The sequence below is a fragment of the Ovis canadensis genome, chromosome 5, assembly GCF_042477335.2.
Source record: "Ovis canadensis isolate MfBH-ARS-UI-01 breed Bighorn chromosome 5, ARS-UI_OviCan_v2, whole genome shotgun sequence".
Taxonomy (NCBI): Eukaryota; Metazoa; Chordata; class Mammalia; order Artiodactyla; family Bovidae; genus Ovis; species Ovis canadensis.
This window is the reverse complement of record NC_091249.1, coordinates 12,841,794-12,867,288: the sequence shown is the minus strand read 5'-3', so window position 1 is coordinate 12,867,288 and position 25,495 is coordinate 12,841,794.

The following is a 25,495-nucleotide window of genomic DNA, read 5'->3' as shown; positions in this document are numbered from 1 at the left end:
ACCCCGAAATCACGTGGGCCCCACACGGAAATCACGTGGGCCCCACCCGGAAATCACGTGGGCCCCTCCCGGAAATCACGTGGGCCCCACCCGGAAATCACGTGGGCCCCACCCGGAAATCACGTGGGCCCCACGGGGAAATCACGTGGGCCCCACCCGGAAATCACGTGGGCCCCACCCGGAAATCACGTGGGCCCCACCCGGAAGTCACGTGGGCCCCACCCGGAAATCACGTGGGCCCCACCCGGAAGTCACGTGGGCCCCACCCGGAAATCACGTGGGCCCCACCCGGAAATCACGTGGGCCCCACCCGGAAATCACGTGGGCCCCACCCGGAAATCACGTGGGCCCCACCCGGAAATCACGTGGGCCCCCAGGTGAAATCACGTGGGCCCCACAAGGAAATCACGTGGGCCCCACCCTGAAATCACGTGGGCCCCACCCGGAAATCACGTGGGCCCCACCCGGAAATCACGTGGGCCCCACCCGGAAATCACGTGTGCCCCACGGGGAAATCACTTGGGCCCCACCCGGAAATCACGTGGGCCCCACCCGGAAATCACGTGGGCCCCACCCGGAAATCACGTGGGCCCCACCCGGAAATCACGTGGGCCCCACCCGGAAATCACGTGGGCCCCACCCGGAAATCACGTGGCCCCCACGGGGAAATCACGTGGGCCCCACCCGGAAATCACGTGGGCCCCACCCGGAAATCACGTGGGCCCCACCCGGAAATCACGTGGGCCCCACCCGGAAATCACGTGGGCCCCACGGGGAAATCACGTGGGCCCCACGGGGAAATCACGTGGGCCCCACCCGGAAATCACGTGGGCCCCACCCGGAAATCACGTGAGCCCCACCCGGAAATCACATGGGCCCCACCCGGAAATCACGTGGGCCCCACCCGGAAATCACGTGGGCCCCACCCGGAAATCACGTGGGCCCCCAGGGGAAATCACGTGGGCCCCACCCGGAAATCACGTGGGCCCCACCCGGAAATCACGTGGGCCCCACCCGGAAATCACGTGGGCCCCACCCGGAAATCACGTGGGCCCCACCCGGAAATCACGTGGGCCCCACCCGGAAATCACGTGGGCCCCACCCGGAAATCACGTGGGCCCCACCCGGAAATCACGTGGGCCCCACCCGGAAATCACGTGGGCCCCACGGGGAAATCACGTGGGCCCCACCCGGAAATCACGTGGGCCCCACCCGGAAATCACGTGGGCCCCACCCGGAAATCACGTGGGCCCCACCCGGAAATCACGTGGGCCCCACCCGGAAATCACGAGGGCCCCACCCGGAAATTACGTGGGCCCCACCCGGAAATCACGTGGGCCCTACCCGGAAATCACGTGGGCCCCCAGAGGAAATCACGTGGGCCCCACCCGGAAATCACGTGGGCCCCCAGGGGAAATCACGTGGGCCCCACCCGGAAATCACGTGGGCCCCACCCGGAAATCACGTGGGCCCCACCCGGAAATCACGTGGGCCCCACGGGGAAATCACGTGGGCCCCACCCGGAAATCACGTGGGCCCCACCCGGAAATCACGTGGGCCCCACCCGGAAATCACGTGGGCCCCACCCGGAAATCACGTGGGCCCCACCCGGAAATCACGTGGGCCCCACCCGGAAATCACGTGGGCCCCACCCGGAAATCACGTGGGCCCCACCCGGAAATCACGTGGGCCCCACCCGGAAATCACGTGGGCCCCACCCGGAAATCACGTGGGGCCCACCCGGAAATCACGTGGGCCCCACCCGGAAATCACGTGGGCCCCACACGGAAATCACGTGGGCCCCACCCGGAAATCACGTGGGCCCCACACGGAAATCACGTGGGCCCCACCCGGAAATCACGTGGGCCCCACCCTGAAATCACTTGGGCCCCACCCGGAAATCACGTGGGCCCCACCCGGAAATCACGTGGGCCCCACCCGGAAATCACGTGGGCCCCACCCGGAAATCACGTGGGCCCCACCCGGAAATCACGTGGGCCCCACCCGGAAATAACGTGGGCCCCACCCGGAAATCACGTGGGCCCCCAGGGGAAATCACGTGGGCCCCACAAGGAAATCACGTGGGCCCCACCCGGAAATCACGTGGGCCACACCCGGAAATCACGTGGGCCCCACCCGGAAATCACGTGGGCCCCACGGGGAAATCACGTGGGCCCCACCCGGAAATCACGTGGGCCCCACCCGGAAATCACGTGGGCCCCACCCGGAAATCACGTGGGCCCCACCCGGAAATCACGTGGGCCCCACCCGGAAATCACGTGGGCCCCACCCGGAAATCACGTGGGCCCCACCCGGAAATCACGTGGGCCCCACCCGGAAATCACGTGGGCCCCACCCGGAAATCACGTGGGCCCCACCCGGAAATCACGTGGGCCCCACCCGGAAATCACGTGGGCCCCAAGGGGAAATCACGTGGGCCCCACCCGGAAATCACGTGGGCCCCACCCGGAAATCACGTGGGCCCCACCCGGAAATCACGTGGGCCCCACCCGGAAATCACGTGGGCCCCACCCGGAAATCACGTGGGCCCCACGGGGAAATCACGCGGGCCCCACCCGGAAATCACGTGGGCACCACGGGGAAATCACGTGGGCCCCACCCGGAAATCACGTGGGCACCACGGGGAAATCACGTGGGCCCCACCCGGAAATCACGTGGGCCCCACCCGGAAATCACGTGGGCCCCACCCGGAAATCACGTGGGGCCCACCCGGAAATCACGTGGGCCCCACCCGGAAATCACGTGGGCCCCACGGGGAAATCACGTGGGCCCCACCCGGAAATCACGTGGGCACCACCCGGAAATCACGTGGGCCCCACACGGAAATCACGTGGGCCCCACCCGGAAATCACGTGGGCCCCACACGGAAATCACGTGGGCCCCACGGGGAAATCACGTGGGCCCCACCCGGAAATCACGTGGCCCCACCCGGAAATCACGTGGGCCCCACCCTGAAATCACGTGGGCCCCACCCGGAAATCACGTGGGCCCCACCCGGAAATCACGTGGGCCCCACCCGGAAATCACGTGGGCCCCACCCGGAAATCACGTGGGCCCCACTCGGAAATCACGTGGGCCCCACCCGGAAATCACGTGGGCCCCCAGGGGAAATCACGTGGGCCCCACCCGGAAATCACGTGGGCCCCACCCGGAAATCACGTGGGACCCCAGGGGAAATCACGTGGGCCCCACCCGGAAATCACGTGGGCCCCACCCGGAAATCACGTGGGCCCCACCCGGAAATCACGTGGGCCCCACCCGGAAATCACGTGGGCCCCACCCGGAAATCACGTGGGCCCCACCCGGAAATCACGTGGGCCCCACCCGGAAATCACGTGGGCCCCACCCGGAAATCACGTGGGCCCCACCCGGAAATCACGTGGGCCCCACCCGGAAAGCACGTGGGGCCCACCCGGAAATCACGTGGGCCCCACCCGGAAATCACGTTGGCCCCACCCGGAAATCACGTGGGCCCCACCCGGAAATCACGTGGGCCCCACCCGGAAATCACGTGGGCCCCACCCTGAAATCACGTGGGCCCCACCCGGAAATCACGTGGGCCCCACCCAGAAATCACGTGGGCCCCACCCGGAAATCAGGTGGGCCCCACCCGGAAATCACGTGGGCCCCACTCGGAAATCACGTGGGCCCCACCCGGAAATCACGTGGGCCCCCAGGGGAAATCACGTGGGCCCCACCCGGAAATCACGTGGGCCCCACCCGGAAATCACGTGGGCCCCACCCGGAAATCACTGGGCCCCACCCGGAAATCACGTGGGCCCCACCCTGAAATCACGTGGGCCCCACCCGGAAATCACGTGGGCCCCACCCTGAAATCACGTGGGCCCCACCCGGAAATCACGTGGGCCCCACCCGGAAATCACGTGGGCCCCACCCGGAAATCACGTGGGCCCCACCCGGAAATCACGTGGGCCCCACTCGGAAATCACGTGGGCCCCACCCGGAAATCACGTGGGCCCCCAGGGGAAATCACGTGGGCCCCACCCGGAAATCACGTGGGCCCCACCCGGAAATCACGTGGGCCCCACCCGGAAATCACGTGGGCCCCACCCGGAAATCACGTGGGCCCCACCCGGAAATCACGTGGGCCCCACCCGGAAATCACGTGGGCCCCACGGGGAAATCACGTGGGCCCCACCCGGAAATCACGTGGGGCCCACCCGGAAATCACGTGGGCCCCACGGGGAAATCACGTGGGCCCCACCCGGAAATCACGTGGGCCCCACCCGGAAATCACGTGGGCCCCACCCGGAAATCACGTGGGCCCCACCCGGAAATCACGTGGGCCCCACCCGGAAATCACTTGGGCCCCACCCGGAAATCACGTGGGCCCCACCCGGAAATCACGTGGGCCCCACCCGGAAATCACGTGGGCCCCACCCGGAAATCACGTGGGCCCCCAGGGGAAATCACGTGGGCCCCACCCGGAAATCACGTGGGCCCCACCCGGAAATCACGTGGGCCCGACGGGGAAATCACGTGGGCCCCACCCGGAAATCACGTGGGCCCCCAGGGGAAATCACTTGGGCCCCACCCGGAAATCACGTGGGCCCCACCCGGAAATCACGTGGGCCCCACCCGGAAATCACGTGGGCCCCACGGGGAAATCACGTGGGCCCCACCCGGAAATCACGTGGGCCCCACCCGGAAATCACGTGGGCCCCACGGGGAAATCACGTGGGCCCCACCCGGAAATCACGTGGGCCCCACCCGGATATCACGTGGGCCCCACCCGGAAATCACGTGGGCCCCACCCGGAAATCACGTGGGCCCCACGGGGAAATCACGTGGGTCCCACCCGGAAATCACGTGGGCCCCACCCGTAAATCACGTGGGCCCCACCCGGAAATCACGTGGGCCCCACCCGGAAATCACGTGGGCCCCACCCGGAAATCACGTGGGCCCCACCCGGAAATCACGTGGGCCCCACGGGGAAATCACGTGGGCCCCACCTGGAAATCACGTGGGCCCCACCCGGAAATCACGTGGGCCCCACCCGGAAATCACGTGGGCCCCACCCGGAAATCACGTGGGCCCCACCCGGAAATCACGTGGGCCCCCAGGGGAAATCACGTGGGCCCCACCCGGAAATCACGTGGGCCCCACCCGGAAATCACGTGGGCCCCACCCGGAAATCACGTGGGCCCCACCCGGAAATCACGTGGGCCCCACCCGGAAATCACGTGGGCCCCACCCGGAAATCACGTGGGCCCCACCCGGAAATCACGTGGGCCCCACCCGGAAATCACGTGGGCCCCACCCGGAAATCACGTGGGCCCCACCCGGAAATCACGTGGGCCCCACCCGGAAATCACGTGGGCCCCACCCGGAAATCACGTGGGCCCCACCCGGAAATCACGTGGGCCCCACCCGGAAATCACGTGGGGCCCACCCGGAAATCACGTGGGCCCCACGGGGAAATCACGTGGGCCCCACCCGGAAATCACGTGGGCCCCACCCGGAAATCACGTGGGCCCCACCCGGAAATCACGTGGGCCCCACCCGGAAATCACGTGGGCCCCACCCTGAAATCACGTGGTCCCCACCCGGAAATCACGTGGGCCCCACCCGGAAATCACGTGGGCCCCACCCGGAAATCACGTGGGCCCCACCCGGAAATCACGTGGGCCCCACCCGGAAATCACGTGGGCCCCACCCGGAAATCACGTGGGCCCCACCCGGAAATCACGTGGGCCCCCAGGGGAAATCACGTGGGCCCCACGGGGAAATCACGTGGGCCCCACCCGGAAATCACGTGGGGCCCACCCGGAAATCACGTGGGCCCCACGGGGAAATCACGTGGGCCCCACCCGGAAATCACGTGGGCCCCACCCGGAAATCACGTGGGCCCCACCCGGAAATCACGTGGGCCCCACCCGGAAATCACGTGGGCCCCACCCGGAAATCACGTGGGCCCCACCCGGAAATCACGTGGGCCCCATCCGGAAATCACGTGGGCCCCACGGGGAAATCACGTGGGCCCCACCCGGAAATCACGTGGGGCCCACCCGGAAATCACGTGGGCCCCACGGGGAAATCACGTGGGCCCCACCCGGAAATCACGTGGGCCCCACCCGGAAATCACGTGGGCCCCACCCGGAAATCACGTGGGCCCCACCCGGAAATCACGTGGGCCCCACCCGGAAATCACGTGGGCCCCACCCGGAAATCACGTGGGCCCCACCCGGAAATCACGTGGGCCCCACCCGGAAATCACGTGGGCCCCACGGGGAAATCACGTGGGCCCCACCCGGAAATCACGTGGGCCCCACCCGGAAATCACGTGGGCCCCACCCGGAAATCACGTGGGCCCCACCCGGAAATCACGTGGGCCCCACCCGGAAATCACGTGGGCCCCACCCGGAAATCACGTGGGCCCCACCCGGAAATCACGTGGGCCCCACCCGGAAATCACGTGGGCCCCCAGGGGAAATCACGTGGGCCCCACAAGAAAATCACGTGGGCCCCACCCGGAAATCACGTGGGCCCCACCCGGAAATCACGTGGGCCCCACCCGGAAATCACGTGGGCCCCACGGGGAAATCACGTGGGCCCCACGGGGAAATCACGTGGGCCACACCCGGAAATCACGTGGGCCCCACCCGGAAATCACGTGGGCCCCACCCGGAAATCACGTGGGCCCCACCCGGAAATCACGTGGGCCCCACGGGGAAATCACGTGGGCCCCACGGGGAAATCACGTGGGCCCCACCCGGAAATCACGTGGGCCCCACCCGGAAATCACGTGGGCCCCACCCGGAAATCACGTGGGCCCCACCCGGAAATCACGTGGGCCCCACCCGGAAATCACGTGGGCCCCACCCGGAAATCACGTGGGCCCCACCCGGAAATCACGTGGGCCCCACCCGGAAATCACGTGGGCCCCACCCGGAAATCACGTGGGCCCCACCCGGAAATCACGTGGGGCCCACCCGGAAATCACGTGGGCCCCACGGGGAAATCACGTGGGCCCCACCCGGAAATCACGTGGGCCCCACCCGGAAATCACGTGGGCCCCACCCGGAAATCACGTGGGCCCCACCCGGAAATCACGTGGGCCCCACCCGGAAATCACGTGGGCCCCACCCGGAAATCACGTGGGCCCCACCCGGAAATCACGTGGGCCCTACCCGGAAATCACGTGGGCCCCCAGGGGAAATCACGTGGGCCCCACCCGGAAATCACGTGGGCCCCACCCGGAAATCACGTGGGCCCCACCCGGAAATCACGTGGGCCCTACCCGGAAATCACGTGGGCCCCCAGGGGAAATCACGTGGGCCCCACCCGGAAATCACGTGGGCCCCACCCGGAAATCACGTGGGCCCCACCCGGAAATCACGTGGGCCCCACCCGGATATCACGTGGGCCCCACCCGGAAATCACGTGGGCCCCACCCGGAAATCACGTGGGCCCCACCCGGAAATCACGTGAGCCCCACCCGGAAATCACGTGGGCCCCACGGGGAAATCACGTGGGCCCCACCCGGAAATCACGTGGGCCCCACCCGGAAATCACGTGGGCCCCACGGGGAAATCACGTGGGCCCCACCCGGAAATCACGTGGGCCCCACCCGGAAATCACGTGGGCCCCACCCGGAAATCACGTGGGCCCCACCCGGAAATCACGTGGGCCCCACCCGGAAATCACGTGGGCCCCACCCGGAAATCACGTGGGCCCCCAGGGGAAATCACGTGGGCTCCACCCGGAAATCACGTGGGCCCCACCCGGAAATCACGTGGGCCCCACCCGGAAATCACGTGGGCCCGACGGGGAAATCACGTGGGCCCCACCCGGAAATCACGTGGGCCCCACCCGGAAATCACGTGGGCCCCACCCGGAAATCACGTGGGCCCCACCCGGAAATCACGTGGGCCCCACCCGGAAATCACGTGGGCCCCACCCGGAAATCACGTGGGCCCCACCCGGAAATCACGTGGGCCCCACCCGGAAATCACGTGGGCCCCACCCGGAAATCACGTGGGCCCCACCCGGAAATCACGTGGGCCCCCAGGGGAAATCACTTGGGCCCCACCCGGAAATCACGTGGGCCCCACCCGGAAATCACGTGGGCCCCACCCGGAAATCACGTGGGCCCCCAGGGGAAATCACGTGGGCCCCACCCGGAAATCACGTGGGCCCCACCCGGAAATCACGTGGGCCCCACCCGGAAATCACGTGGGCCCCACCCGGAAATCACGTGGGCCCCACCCGGAAATCACGTGGGCCCCACCCGGAAATCACGTGGGCCCCACCCGGAAATCACGTGGGCCCCACCCGGAAATCACGTGGGCCCCACCCGGAAATCACGTGGGCCCCACCCGGAAATCACGTGGGCCCCACCCGGAAATCACGTGGGCCCCACCCGGAAATCACGTGGGCCCCACCCGGAAATCACGTGGGCCCCACCCGGAAATCACGTGGGCCCCACCCGGAAATCACGTGGGCCCCACCCGGAAATCACGTGGGCCCCACCCGGAAATCACGTGGGCCCCACCCGGAAATCACGTGGGGCCCACCCGGAAATCACGTGGGCCCCACGGGGAAATCACGTGGGCCCCACCCGGAAATCACGTGGGCCCCACCCGGAAATCACGTGGGCCCCACCCGGAAATCACGTGGGCCCCACCCGGAAATCACGTGGGCCCCACCCGGAAATCACGTGGGCCCCACCCGGAAATCACGTGGGCCCCACCCGGAAATCACGTGGGCCCCACCCGGAAATCACGTGGGCCCTACCCGGAAATCACGTGGGCCCCCAAGGGAAATCACGTGGGCCCCACCCGGAAATCACGTGGGCCCCACCCGGAAATCACGTGGGCCCCACCCGGAAATCACGTGGGCCCCACCCGGAAATCACGTGGGCCCCACCCGGAAATCACGTGGGCCCCACCCGGAAATCACGTGGGCCCCACCCGGAAATCACGTGGGCCCCACCCGGAAATCACGTGGGCCCCACCCGGAAATCACGTGGGCCCCACCCGGAAATCACGTGGGCCCCACCCGGAAATCACGTGGGCCCCACCCGGAAATCACGTGGGCCCCACCCGGAAATCACGTGGGCCCCACCCGGAAATCACGTGGGCCCCACCCGGAAATCACGTGGGCCCCACCCGGAAATCACGTGGGCCCCACCCGGAAATCACGTGGGGCCCACCCGGAAATCACGTGGGCCCCACGGGGAAATCACGTGGGCCCCACCCGGAAATCACGTGGGCCCCACCCGGAAATCACGTGGGCCCCACACGGAAATCACGTGGGCCCCACCCGGAAATCACGTGGGCCCCACCCTGAAATCACGTGGGCCCCACCCGGAAATCACGTGGGCCCCACCCGGAAATCACGTGGGCCCCACCCGGAAATCACGTGGGCCCCACCCGCAAATCACGTGGGCCCCACCCGGAAATCACGTGGGCCCCACCCGGAAATAACGTGGGCCCCACCCGGAAATCACGTGGGCCCCCAGGGGAAATCACGTGGGCCCCACAAGGAAATCACGTGGGCCCCACCCGGAAATCACGTGGGCCCCACCCGGAAATCACGTGGGCCCCACCCGGAAATCACGTGGGCCCCACCCGGAAATCACGTGGGCCCCAAGGGGAAATCACGTGGGCCCCACCCGGAAATCACGTGGGCCCCACCCGGAAATCACGTGGGCCCCACCCGGAAATCACGTGGGCCCCACCCGGAAATCACGTGGGCCCCACCCGGAAATCACGTGGGCCCCACGGGGAAATCACGCGGGCCCCACCCGGAAATCACGTGGGCACCACGGGGAAATCACGTGGGCCCCACCCGGAAATCACGTGGGCACCACGGGGAAATCACGTGGGCCCCACCCGGAAATCACGTGGGCCCCACCCGGAAATCACGTGGGCCCCACCCGGAAATCACGTGGGGCCCACCCGGAAATCACGTGGGCCCCACCCGGAAATCACGTGGGCCCCACGGGGAAATCACGTGGGCCCCACCCGGAAATCACGTGGGCACCACCCGGAAATCACGTGGGCCCCACACGGAAATCACGTGGGCCCCACCCGGAAATCACGTGGGCCCCACACGGAAATCACGTGGGCCCCACCCGGAAATCACGTGGGCCCCTCCCGGAAATCACGTGGGCCCCACCCGGAAATCACGTGGGCCCCACCCGGAAATCACGTGGGCCCCACGGGGAAATCACGTGGGCCCCACCCGGAAATCACGTGGGCCCCACCCGGAAATCACGTGGGCCCCACCCGGAAGTCACGTGGGCCCCACCCGGAAATCACGTGGGCCCCACCCGGAAATCACGTGGGCCCCACCCGGAAATCACGTGGGCCCCACCCGGAAATCACGTGGGCCCCACCCGGAAATCACGTGGGCCCCACCCGGAAATCACGTGGGACCCCAGGGGAAATCACGTGGGCCCCACCCGGAAATCACGTGGGCCCCACCCGGAAATCACGTGGGCCCCACCCGGAAATCACGTGGGCCCCACCCGGAAATCACGTGGGCCCCACCCGGAAATCACGTGGGCCCCACCCGGAAATCACGTGGGCCCCACCCGGAAATCACGTGGGCCCCAAGGGGAAATCACGTGGGCCCCACCCGGAAATCACGTGGGCCCCACCCGGAAATCACGTGGGCCCCACCCGGAAATCACGTGGGCCCCACCCGGAAATCACGTGGGCCCCACCCGGAAATCACGTGGGCCCCACGGGGAAATCACGCGGGCCCCACCCGGAAATCACGTGGGCACCACGGGGAAATCACGTGGGCCCCACCCGGAAATCACGTGGGCACCACGGGGAAATCACGTGGGCCCCACCCGGAAATCACGTGGGCCCCACCCGGAAATCACGTGGGCCCCACCCGGAAATCACGTGGGGCCCACCCGGAAATCACGTGGGCCCCACCCGGAAATCACGTGGGCCCCACGGGGAAATCACGTGGGCCCCACCCGGAAATCACGTGGGCACCACCCGGAAATCACGTGGGCCCCACACGGAAATCACGTGGGCCCCACCCGGAAATCACGTGGGCCCCACACGGAAATCACGTGGGCCCCACGGGGAAATCACGTGGGCCCCACCCGGAAATCACGTGGCCCCACCCGGAAATCACGTGGGCCCCACCCTGAAATCACGTGGGCCCCACCCGGAAATCACGTGGGCCCCACCCGGAAATCACGTGGGCCCCACCCGGAAATCACGTGGGCCCCACCCGGAAATCACGTGGGCCCCACTCGGAAATCACGTGGGACCCACCCGGAAATCACGTGGGCCCCCAGGGGAAATCACGTGGGCCCCACCCGGAAATCACGTGGGCCCCACCCGGAAATCACGTGGGACCCCAGGGGAAATCACGTGGGCCCCACCCGGAAATCACGTGGGCCCCACCCGGAAATCACGTGGGCCCCACCCGGAAATCACGTGGGCCCCACCCGGAAATCACGTGGGCCCCACCCGGAAATCACGTGGGCCCCACCCGGAAATCACGTGGGCCCCACCCGGAAATCACGTGGGCCCCACCCGGAAATCACGTGGGCCCCACCCGGAAATCACGTGGGCCCCACCCGGAAATCACGTGGGCCCCACCCGGAAAGCACGTGGGGCCCACCCGGAAATCACGTGGGCCCCACCCGGAAATCACGTTGGCCCCACCCGGAAATCACGTGGGCCCCACCCGGAAATCACGTGGGCCCCACCCGGAAATCACGTGGGCCCCACCCTGAAATCACGTGGGCCCCACCCGGAAATCACGTGGGCCCCACCCGGAAATCACGTGGGCCCCACCCGGAAATCAGGTGGGCCCCACCCGGAAATCACGTGGGCCCCACTCGGAAATCACGTGGGCCCCACCCGGAAATCACGTGGGCCCCCAGGGGAAATCACGTGGGCCCCACCCGGAAATCACGTGGGCCCCACCCGGAAATCACGTGGGCCCCACCCGGAAATCACTGGGCCCCACCCGGAAATCACGTGGGCCCCACCCTGAAATCACGTGGGCCCCACCCGGAAATCACGTGGGCCCCACCCTGAAATCACGTGGGCCCCACCCGGAAATCACGTGGGCCCCACCCGGAAATCACGTGGGCCCCACCCGGAAATCACGTGGGCCCCACCCGGAAATCACGTGGGCCCCACTCGGAAATCACGTGGGCCCCACCCGGAAATCACGTGGGCCCCCAGGGGAAATCACGTGGGCCCCACCCGGAAATCACGTGGGCCCCACCCGGAAATCACGTGGGCCCCACCCGGAAATCACGTGGGCCCCACCCGGAAATCACGTGGGCCCCACCCGGAAATCACGTGGGCCCCACCCGGAAATCACGTGGGCCCCACGGGGAAATCACGTGGGCCCCACCCGGAAATCACGTGGGGCCCACCCGGAAATCACGTGGGCCCCACGGGGAAATCACGTGGGCCCCACCCGGAAATCACGTGGGCCCCACCCGGAAATCACGTGGGCCCCACCCGGAAATCACGTGGGCCCCACCCGGAAATCACGTGGGCCCCACCCGGAAATCACTTGGGCCCCACCCGGAAATCACGTGGGCCCCACCCGGAAATCACGTGGGCCCCACCCGGAAATCACGTGGGCCCCACCCGGAAATCACGTGGGCCCCCAGGGGAAATCACGTGGGCCCCACCCGGAAATCACGTGGGCCCCACCCGGAAATCACGTGGGCCCGACGGGGAAATCACGTGGGCCCCACCCGGAAATCACGTGGGCCCCCAGGGGAAATCACTTGGGCCCCACCCGGAAATCACGTGGGCCCCACCCGGAAATCACGTGGGCCCCACCCGGAAATCACGTGGGCCCCACGGGGAAATCACGTGGGCCCCACCCGGAAATCACGTGGGCCCCACCCGGAAATCACGTGGGCCCCACGGGGAAATCACGTGGGCCCCACCCGGAAATCACGTGGGCCCCACCCGGAAATCACGTGGGCCCCACCCGGAAATCACGTGGGCCCTACCCGGAAATCACGTGGGCCCCCAGGGGAAATCACGTGGGCCCCACCCGGAAATCACGTGGGCCCCACCCGGAAATCACGTGGGCCCCACCCGGAAATCACGTGGGCCCTACCCGGAAATCACGTGGGCCCCCAGGGGAAATCACGTGGGCCCCACCCGGAAATCACGTGGGCCCCACCCGGAAATCACGTGGGCCCCACCCGGAAATCACGTGGGCCCCACCCGGATATCACGTGGGCCCCACCCGGAAATCACGTGGGCCCCACCCGGAAATCACGTGGGCCCCACCCGGAAATCACGTGAGCCCCACCCGGAAATCACGTGGGCCCCACGGGGAAATCACGTGGGCCCCACCCGGAAATCACGTGGGCCCCACCCGGAAATCACGTGGGCCCCACGGGGAAATCACGTGGGCCCCACCCGGAAATCACGTGGGCCCCACCCGGAAATCACGTGGGCCCCACCCGGAAATCACGTGGGCCCCACCCGGAAATCACGTGGGCCCCACCCGGAAATCACGTGGGCCCCACCCGGAAATCACGTGGGCCCCACCCGGAAATCACGTGGGCCCCCAGGGGAAATCACGTGGGCTCCACCCGGAAATCACGTGGGCCCCACCCGGAAATCACGTGGGCCCCACCCGGAAATCACGTGGGCCCGACGGGGAAATCACGTGGGCCCCACCCGGAAATCACGTGGGCCCCACCCGGAAATCACGTGGGCCCCACCCGGAAATCACGTGGGCCCCACCCGGAAATCACGTGGGCCCCACCCGGAAATCACGTGGGCCCCACCCGGAAATCACGTGGGCCCCACCCGGAAATCACGTGGGCCCCACCCGGAAATCACGTGGGCCCCACCCGGAAATCACGTGGGCCCCACCCGGAAATCACGTGGGCCCCCAGGGGAAATCACTTGGGCCCCACCCGGAAATCACGTGGGCCCCACCCGGAAATCACGTGGGCCCCACCCGGAAATCACGTGGGCCCCACGGGGAAATCACGTGGGCCCCACCCGGAAATCACGTGGGCCCCACGGGGAAATCACGTGGGCCCCACCCGGAAATCACGTGGGCCCCACGGGGAAATCACGTGGGCCCCACCCGGAAATCACGTGGGCCCCACCCGGAAATCACGTGGGCCCCACCCGGAAATCACGTGGGCCCCACGGGGAAATCACGTGGGCCCCACCCGGAAATCACGTGGGCCCCACCCGGAAATCACGTGGGCCCCACCCGGAAATCACGTGGGCCCCACCCGGAAATCACGTGGGCCCCACCCGGAAATCACGTGGGCCCCACCCGGAAATCACGTGGGCCCCACCCGGAAATCACGTGGGCCCCACCCGGAAATCACGTGGGCCCCACCCGGAAATCACGTGGGCCCCCAGGGGAAATCACGTGGGCCCCACCCGGAAATCACGTGGGCCCCACCCGGAAATCACGTGGGCCCCACCCGGAAATCACGTGGGCCCCATGGGGAAATCACGTGGGCCCCACCCGGAAATCACGTGGGCCCCACCCGGAAATCACGTGGGCCCCCAGGGGAAATCACGTGGGCCCCACCCGGAAATCACGTGGGCCCCACCCGGAAATCACGTGGGCCCCACCCGGAAATCACGTGGGCCCCACCCGGAAATCACGTGGGCCCCACCCGGAAATCACGTGGGCCCCACCCGGAAATCACGTGGGCCCCACCCGGAAATCACGTGGGCCCCACCCGGAAATCACGTGGGCCCCACCCGGAAATCACGTGGGCCCCACCCGGAAATCACGTGGGCCCCACCCGGAAATCACGTGGGCCCCACCCGGAAATCACGTGGGCCCCACCCGGAAATCACGTGGGCCCCACCCGGAAATCACGTGGGCCCCACCCGGAAATCACGTGGGCCCCACCCGGAAATCACGTGGGCCCCACCCGGAAATCACGTGGGCCCCACCCGGAAATCACGTGGGCCCCACCCGGAAATCACGTGGGGCCCACCCGGAAATCACGTGGGCCCCACGGGGAAATCACGTGGGCCCCACCCGGAAATCACGTGGGCCCCACCCGGAAATCACGTGGGCCCCACCCGGAAATCACGTGGGCCCCACCCGGAAATCACGTGGGCCCCACCCGGAAATCACGTGGGCCCCACCCGGAAATCACGTGGGCCCCACCCGGAAATCACGTGGGCCCCACCCGGAAATCACGTGGGCCCTACCCGGAAATCACGTGGGCCCCCAAGGGAAATCACGTGGGCCCCACCCGGAAATCACGTGGGCCCCACCCGGAAATCACGTGGGCCCCACCCGGAAATCACGTGGGCCCCACCCGGAAATCACGTGGGCCCCACCCGGAAATCACGTGGGCCCCACCCGGAAATCACGTGGGCCCCACCCGGAAATCACGTGGGCCCCACCCGGAAATCACGTGGGCCCCACGGGGAAATCACGTGGGCCCCACCCGGAAATCACGTGGGCCCCACCCGGAAATCACGTGGGCCCCACCCGGAAATCACGTGGGCCCCACCCGGAAATCACGTGGGCCCCACCCGGAAATCACGTGGGCCCCACCCGGAAATCACGTGGGCCCCACCCGGAAATCACGTGGGCCCCACCCGGAAATCACGTGGGGCCCACCCGGAAATCACGTGGGCCCCACGGGGAAATCACGTGGGCCCCACCCGGAAATCACGTGGGCCCCACCCGGAAATCACGTGGGCCCCACACGGAAATCACGTGGGCCCCACCCGGAAATCACGTGGGCCCCACCCTGAAATCACGTGGGCCCCACCCGGAAATCACGTGGGCCCCACCCGGAAATCACGTGGGCCCCACCCGGAAATCACGTGGGCCCCACCCGGAAATCAAGTGGGCCCCACCCGGAAATCACGTGGGCCCCACCCGGAAATAACGTGGGCCCCACCCGGAAATCACGTGGGCCCCCAGGGGAAATCACGTGGGCCCCACAAGGAAATCACGTGGGCCCCACCCGGAAATCACGTGGGCCCCACCCGGAAATCACGTGGGCCCCACCCGGAAATCACGTGGGCCCCACGGGGAAATCACGTGGGCCCCACCCGGAAATCACGTGGGCCCCACCCGGAAATCACGTGGGCCCCACCCGGAAATCACGTGGGCCCCACCCGGAAATCACGTGGGCCCCACCCGGAAATCACGTGGGCCCCACCCGGAAATCACGTGGGCCCCACCCGGAAATCACGTGGGCCCCACCCGGAAATCACGTGGGCCCCACCCGGAAATCACGTGGGCCCCACCCGGAAATCACGTGGGCCCCACCCGGAAATCACGTGGGCCCCAAGGGGAAATCACGTGGGCCCCACCCGGAAATCACGTGGGCCCCACCCGGAAATCACGTGGGCCCCACCCGGAAATCACGTGGGCCCCACCCGGAAATCACGTGGGCCCCACCCGGAAATCACGTGGGCCCCACGGGGAAATCACGCGGGCCCCACCCGGAAATCACGTGGGCACCACGGGGAAATCACGTGGGCCCCACCCGGAAATCACGTGGGCACCACGGGGAAATCACGTGGGCCCCACCCGGAAATCACGTGGGCCCCACCCGGAAATCACGTGGGCCCCACCCGGAAATCACGTGGGGCCCACCCGGAAATCACGTGGGCCCCACCCGGAAATCACGTGGGCCCCACGGGGAAATCACGTGGGCCCCACCCGGAAATCACGTGGGCACCACCCGGAAATCACGTGGGCCCCACACGGAAATCACGTGGGCCCCACCCGGAAATCACGTGGGCCCCACACGGAAATCACGTGGGCCCCACCCGGAAATCACGTGGGCCCCTCCCGGAAATCACGTGGGCCCCACCCGGAAATCACGTGGGCCCCACCCGGAAATCACGTGGGCCCCACGGGGAAATCACGTGGGCCCCACCCGGAAATCACGTGGGCCCCACCCGGAAATCACGTGGGCCCCACCCGGAAGTCACGTGGGCCCCACCCGGAAATCACGTGGGCCCCACCCGGAAATCACGTGGGCCCCACCCGGAAATCACGTGGGCCCCACCCGGAAATCACGTGGGCCCCACCCGGAAATCACGTGGGCCCCACCCGGAAATCACGTGGGCCCCACCCGGAAATCACGTGGGCACCACCCGGAAATCACGTGGGCCCCACCCGGAAATCACGTGGGCCCCACCCGGAAATCACGTTGGCCCCACCCGGAAATCACGTGGGCCCCACCCGGAAATCACGTGGGCCCCACCCGGAAATCACGTGGGCCCCACCCGGAAATCACGTGGGCCCCAAGGGGAAATCACGTGGGCCCCACCCGGAAATCACGTGGGCCCCACCCGGAAATCACGTGGGCCCCACCCGGAAATCACGTGGGCCCCACCCGGAAATCACGTGGGCCCCACCCGGAAATCACGTGGGCCCCACGGGGAAATCACGCGGGCCCCACCCGGAAATCACGTGGGCACCACGGGGAAATCACGTGGGCCCCACCCGGAAATCACGTGGGCACCACGGGGAAATCACGTGGGCCCCACCCGGAAATCACGTGGGCCCCACCCGGAAATCACGTGGGCCCCACCCGGAAATCACGTGGGGCCCACCCGGAAATCACGTGGGCCCCACCCGGAAATCACGTGGGCCCCACGGGGAAATCACGTGGGCCCCACCCGGAAATCACGTGGGCACCACCCGGAAATCACGTGGGCCCCACACGGAAATCACGTGGGCCCCACCCGGAAATCACGTGGGCCCCACACGGAAATCACGTGGGCCCCACGGGGAAATCACGTGGGCCCCACCCGGAAATCACGTGGCCCCACCCGGAAATCACGTGGGCCCCACCCTGAAATCACGTGGGCCCCACCCGGAAATCACGTGGGCCCCACCCGGAAATCACGTGGGCCCCACCCGGAAATCACGTGGGCCCCACCCGGAAATCACGTGGGCCCCACTCGGAAATCACGTGGGCCCCACCCGGAAATCACGTGGGCCCCCAGGGGAAATCACGTGGGCCCCACCCGGAAATCACGTGGGCCCCACCCGGAAATCATGTGGGACCCCAGGGGAAATCACGTGGGCCCCACCCGGAAATCACGTGGGCCCCACCCGGAAATCACGTGGGCCCCACCCGGAAATCACGTGGGCCCCACCCGGAAATCACGTGGGCCCCACCCGGAAATCACGTGGGCCCCACCCGGAAATCACGTGGGCCCCACCCGGAAATCACGTGGGCCCCACCCGGAAATCACGTGGGCCCCACCCGGAAATCACGTGGGCCCCACCCGGAAATCACGTGGGCCCCACCCGGAAAGCACGTGGGGCCCACCCGGAAATCACGTGGGCCCCACCCGGAAATCACGTTGGCCCCACCCGGAAATCACGTGGGCCCCACCCGGAAATCACGTGGGCCCCACCCGGAAATCACGTGGGCCCCACCCTGAAATCACGTGGGCCCCACCCGGAAATCACGTGGGCCCCACCCGGAAATCACGTGGGCCCCACCCGGAAATCAGGTGGGCCCCACCCGGAAATCACGTGGGCCCCACTCGGAAATCACGTGGGCCCCACCCGGAAATCACGTGGGCCCCCAGGGGAAATCACGTGGGCCCCACCCGGAAATCACGTGGGCCCCACCCGGAAATCACGTGGGCCCCACCCGGAAATCACTGGGCCCCACCCGGAAATCACGTGGGCCCCACCCTGAAATCACGTGGGCCCCACCCGGAAATCACGTGGGCCCCACCCTGAAATCACGTGGGCCCCACCCGGAAATCACGTGGGCCCCACCCGGAAATCACGTGGGCCCCACCCGGAAATCACGTGGGCCCCACCCGGAAATCACGTGGGCCCCACTCGGAAATCACGTGGGCCCCACCCGGAAATCACGTGGGCCCCCAGGGGAAATCACGTGGGCCCCACCCGGAAATCACGTGGGCCCCACCCGGAAATCACGTGGGCCCCACCCGGAAATCACGTGGGCCCCACCCGGAAATCACGTGGGCCCCACCCGGAAATCACGTGGGCCCCACCCGGAAATCACGTGGGCCCCACGGGGAAATCACGTGGGCCCCACCCGGAAATCACGTGGGGCCCACCCGGAAATCACGTGGGCCCCACGGGGAAATCACGTGGGCCCCACCCGGAAATCACGTGGGCCCCACCCGGAAATCACGTGGGCCCCACCCGGAAATCACGTGGGCCCCACCCGGAAATCACGTGGGCCCCACCCGGAAATCACTTGGGCCCCACCCGGAAATCACGTGGGCCCCACCCGGAAATCACGTGGGCCCCACCCGGAAATCACGTGGGCCCCACCCGGAAATCACGTGGGCCCCCAGGGGAAATCACGTGGGCCCCACCCGGAAATCACGTGGGCCCCACCCGGAAATCACGTGGGCCCGACGGGGAAATCACGTGGGCCCCACCCGGAAATCACGTGGGCCCCCAGGGGAAATCACTTGGGCCCCACCCGGAAATCACGTGGGCCCCACCCGGAAATCACGTGGGCCCCACCCGGAAATCACGTGGGCCCCACGGGGAAATCACGTGGGCCCCACCCGGAAATCACGTGGGCCCCACCCGGAAATCACGTGGGCCCCACGGGGAAATCACGTGGGCCCCACCCGGAAATCACGTGGGCCCCACCCGGATATCACGTGGGCCCCACCCGGAAATCACGTGGGCCCCACCCGGAAATCACGTGGGCCCCACGGGGAAATCACGTGGGTCCCACCCGGAAATCACGTGGGCCCCACCCGTAAATCACGTGGGCCCCACCCGGAAATCACGTGGGCCCCACCCGGAAATCACGTGGGCCCCACCCGGAAATCACGTGGGCCCCACCCGGAAATCACGTGGGCCCCACGGGGAAATCACGTGGGCCCCACCCGGAAATCACGTGGGCCCCACCCGGAAATCACGTGGGCCCCACCCGGAAATCACGTGGGCCCCACCCGGAAATCACGTGGGCCCCACCCGGAAATCACGTGGGCCCCCAGGGGAAATCACGTGGGCCCCACCCGGAAATCACGTGGGCCCCACCCGGAAATCACGTGGGCCCCACCCGGAAATCACGTGGGCCCCACCCGGAAATCACGTGGGCCCCACCCGGAAATCACGTGGGCCCCACCCGGAAATCACGTGGGCCCCACCCGGAAATCACGTGGGCCCCACCCGGAAATCACGTGGGCCCCACCCGGAAATCACGTGGGCCCCACCCGGAAATCACGTGGGCCCCACCCGGAAATCACGTGGACCCCACCCGGAAATCACGTGGGCCCCACCCGGAAATCACGTGGAGCCCACCCGGAAATCACGTGGGCCCCACGGGGAAATCACGTGGGCCCCACCCGGAAATCACGTGGGCCCCACCCGGAAATCACGTGGGCCCCACCCGGAAATCACGTGGGCCCCACCCGGAAATCACGTGGGCCCCACCCGGAAATCACGTGGGCCCCACCCGGAAATCACGTGGGCCCCACCCGGAAATCACGTGGGCCCCACCCGGAAATCACGTGGGCCCCACCCGGAAATCACGTGGGCCCCACCCGGAAATCACGTGGGCCCCACCCGGAAATCACGTGGGCCCCACCCGGAAATCACGTGGGCCCCACCCGGAAATCACGTGGGCCCCATCCGGAAATCACGTGGGCCCCACGGGGAAATCACGTGGGCCCCACCCGGAAATCACGTGGGGCCCACCCGGAAATCACGTGGGCCCCACGGGGAAATCACGTGGGCCCCACCCGGAAATCACGTGGGCCCCACCCGGAAATCACGTGGGCCCCACCCGGAAATCACGTGGGCCCCACCCGGAAATCACGTGGGCCCCACCCGGAAATCACGTGGGCCCCACCCGGAAATCACGTGGGCCCCATCCGGAAATCACGTGGGCCCCACGGGGAAATCACGTGGGCCCCACCCGGAAATCACGTGGGGCCCACCCGGAAATCACGTGGGCCCCACGGGGAAATCACGTGGGCCCCACCCGGAAATCACGTGGGCCCCACCCGGAAATCACGTGGGCCCCACCCGGAAATCACGTGGGCCCCACCCGGAAATCACGTGGGCCCCACCCGGAAATCACGTGGGCCCCACCCGGAAATCACGTGGGCCCCACCCGGAAATCACGTGGGCCCCACCCGGAAATCACGTGGGCCCCACGGGGAAATCACGTGGGCCCCACCCGGAAATCACGTGGGCCCCACCCGGAAATCACGTGGGCCCCACCCGGAAATCACGTGGGCCCCACCCGGAAATCACGTGGGCCCCACCCGGAAATCACGTGGGCCCCACCCGGAAATCACGTGGGCCCCACCCGGAAATCACGTGGGCCCCACCCGGAAATCACGTGGGCCCCCAGGGGAAATCACGTGGGCCCCACAAGAAAATCACGTGGGCCCCACCCGGAAATCACGTGGGCCCCACCCGGAAATCACGTGGGCCCCACCCGGAAATCACGTGGGCCCCACGGGGAAATCACGTGGGCCCCACGGGGAAATCACGTGGGCCACACCCGGAAATCACGTGGGCCCCACGCGGAAATCACGTGGGCCCCACCCGGAAATCACGTGGGCCCCACCCGGAAATCACGTGGGCCCCACGGGGAAATCACGTGGGCCCCACGGGGAAATCACGTGGGCCCCACCCGGAAATCACGTGGGCCCCACCCGGAAATCACGTGGGCCCCACCCGGAAATCACGTGGGCCCCACCCGGAAATCACGTGGGCCCCACCCGGAAATCACGTGGGCCCCACCCGGAAATCACGTGGGCCCCACCCGGAAATCACGTGGGCCCCACCCGGAAATCACGTGGGCCCCACCCGGAAATCACGTGGGCCCCACCCGGAAATCACGTGGGCCCCACCCGGAAATCACGTGGGGCCCACCCGGAAATCACGTGGGCCCCACGGGGAAATCACGTGGGCCCCACCCGGAAATCACGTGGGCCCCACCCGGAAATCACGTGGGCCCCACCCGGAAATCACGTGGGCCCCACCCGGAAATCACGTGGGCCCCACCCGGAAATCACGTGGGCCCCACCCGGAAATCACGTGGGCCCCACCCGGAAATCACGTGGGCCCTACCCGGAAATCTCGTGGGCCCCCAGGGGAAATCACGTGGGCCCCACCCGGAAATCACGTGGGCCCCACCCGGAAATCACGTGGGCCCCACCCGGAAATCACGTGGGCCCTACCCGGAAATCACGTGGGCCCCCAGGGGAAATCACGTGGGCCCCACCCGGAAATCACGTGGGCCCCACCCGGAAATCACGTGGGCCCCACCCGGAAATCACGTGGGCCCCACCCGGATATCACGTGGGCCCCACCCGGAAATCACGTGGGCCCCACCCGGAAATCACGTGGGCCCCACCCGGAAATCACGTGAGCCCCACCCGGAAATCACGTGGGCCCCACGGGGAAATCACGTGGGCCCCACCCGGAAATCACGTGGGCCCCACCCGGAAATCACGTGGGCCCCACGGGGAAATCACGTGGGCCCCACCCGGAAATCACGTGGGCCCCACCCGGAAATCACGTGGGCCCCACCCGGAAATCACGTGGGCCCCACCCGGAAATCACGTGGGCCCCACCCGGAAATCACGTGGGCCCCACCCGGAAATCACGTGGGCCCCACCCGGAAATCACGTGGGCCCCCAGGGGAAATCACGTGGGCTCCACCCGGAAATCACGTGGGCCCCACCCGGAAATCACGTGGGCCCCACCCGGAAATCACGTGGGCCCGACGGGGAAATCACGTGGGCCCCACCCGGAAATCACGTGGGCCCCACCCGGAAATCACGTGGGCCCCACCCGGAAATCACGTGGGCCCCACCCGGAAATCACGTGGGCCCCACCCGGAAATCACGTGGGCCCCACCCGGAAATCACGTGGGCCCCACCCGGAAATCACGTGGGCCCCACCCGGAAATCACGTGGGCCCCACCCGGAAATCACGTGGGCCCCACCCGGAAATCACGTGGGCCCCACCCGGAAATCACGTGGGCCCCCAGGGGAAATCACTTGGGCCCCACCCGGAAATCACGTGGGCCCCACCCGGAAATCACGTGGGCCCCACCCGGAAATCACGTGGGCCCCACGGGGAAATCACGTGGGCCCCACCCGGAAATCACGTGGGCCCCACGGGGAAATCACGTGGGCCCCACCCGGAAATCACGTGGGCCCCACGGGGAAATCACGTGGGCCCCACCCGGAAATCACGTGGGCCCCACCCGGAAATCACGTGGGCCCCACCCGGAAATCACGTGGGCCCCACCCGGAAATCACGTGGGCCCCACCCGGAAATCACGTGGGCCCCACCCGGAAATCACGTGGGCCCCACCCGGAAATCACGTGGGCCCCACCCGGAAATCACGTGGGCCCCACCCGGAAATCACGTGGGCCCCACCCGGAAATCACGTGGGCCCCACCCGGAAATCACGTGGGCCCCACCCGGAAATCACGTGGGCCCCCAGGGGAAATCACGTGGGCCCCACCCGGAAATCACGTGGGCCCCACCCGGAAATCACGTGGGCCCCACCCGGAAATCACGTGGGCCCCACCCGGAAATCACGTGGGCCCCACCCGGAAATCACGTGGGCCCCACCCGGAAATCACGTGGGCCCCCAGGGGAAATCACGTGGGCCCCACCCGGAAATCACGTGGGCCCCACCCGGAAATCACGTGGGCCCCACCCGGAAATCACGTGGGCCCCCAGGGGAAATCACGTGGGCTCCACCCGGAAATCACGTGGGCCCCACCCGGAAATCACGTGGGCCCCACCCGGAAATCACGTGGGCCCCACCCGGAAATCACGTGGGCCCCACCCGGAAATCACGTGGGCCCCACCCGGAAATCACGTGGGCCCCACCCGGAAATCACGTGGGCCCCACCCGGAAATCACGTGGGCCCCACCCGGAAATCACGTGGGCCCCACCCGGAAATCACGTGGGCCCCACCCGGAAATCACGTGGGCCCCACCCGGAAATCACGTGGGCCCCACCCGGAAATCACGTGGGCCCCACCCGGAAATCACGTGGGCCCCACCCGGAAATCACGTGGGCCCCACCCGGAAATCACGTGGGCCCCACCCGGAAATCACGTGGGCCCCACGGGGAAATCACGTGGGCCCCACCCGGAAATCACGTGGGCCCCACCCGGAAATCACGTGGGCCCCACCCGGAAATCACGTGGGCCCCACCCGGAAATCACGTGGGCCCCACCCGGAAATCACGTGGGCCCCACCCGGAAATCACGTGGGCCCCACCCGGAAATCACGTGGGCCCCACCCGGAAATCACGTGGGCCCTACCCGGAAATCACGTGGGCCCCCAGGGGAAATCACGTGGGCCCCACCCGGAAATCACGTGGGCCCCACCCGGAAATCACGTGGGCCCCACCCGGAAATCACGTGGGCCCCACCCGGAAATCACGTGGGCCCCACCCGGAAATCACGTGGGCCCCACCCGGAAATCATGTGGGCCCCACCCGGAAATCACGTGGGCCCCACCCGGAAATCACGTGGGCCCCACGGGGAAATCACGTGGGCCCCACCCGGAAATCACGTGGGCCCCACCCGGAAATCACGTGGGCCCCACCCGGAAATCACGTGGGCCCCACCCGGAAATCACGTGGGCCCCACCCGGAAATCACGTGGGCCCCACCCGGAAATCACGTGGGCCCCACCCGGAAATCACGTGGGCCCCACCCGGAAATCACGTGGGGCCCACCCGGAAATCACGTGGGCCCCACGGGGAAATCACGTGGGCCCCACCCGGAAATCACGTGGGCCCCACCCGGAAATCACGTGGGCCCCACACGGAAATCACGTGGGCCCCACCCGGAAATCACGTGGGCCCCACCCTGAAATCACGTGGGCCCCACCCGGAAATCACGTGGGCCCCACCCGGAAATCACGTGGGCCCCACCCGGAAATCACGTGGGCCCCACCCGGAAATCACGTGGGCCCCACCCGGAAATCACGTGGGCCCCACCCGGAAATAACGTGGGCCCCACCCGGAAATCACGTGGGCCCCCAGGGGAAATCACGTGGGCCCCACAAGGAAATCACGTGGGCCCCACCCGGAAATCACGTGGGCCCCACCCGGAAATCACGTGGGCCCCACCCGGAAATCACGTGGGCCCCACGGGGAAATCACGTGGGCCCCACCCGGAAATCACGTGGGCCCCACCCGGAAATCACGTGGGCCCCACCCGGAAATCACGTGGGCCCCACCCGGAAATCACGTGGGCCCCACCCGGAAATCACGTGGGCCCCACCCGGAAATCACGTGGGCCCCACCCGGAAATCACGTGGGCCCCACCCGGAAATCACGTGGGCCCCACCCGGAAATCACGTGGGCCCCACCCGGAAATCACGTGGGCCCCACCCGGAAATCACGTGGGCCCCAAGGGGAAATCACGTGGGCCCCACCCGGAAATCACGTGGGCCCCACCCGGAAATCACGTGGGCCCCACCCGGAAATCACGTGGGCCCCACCCGGAAATCACGTGGGCCCCACC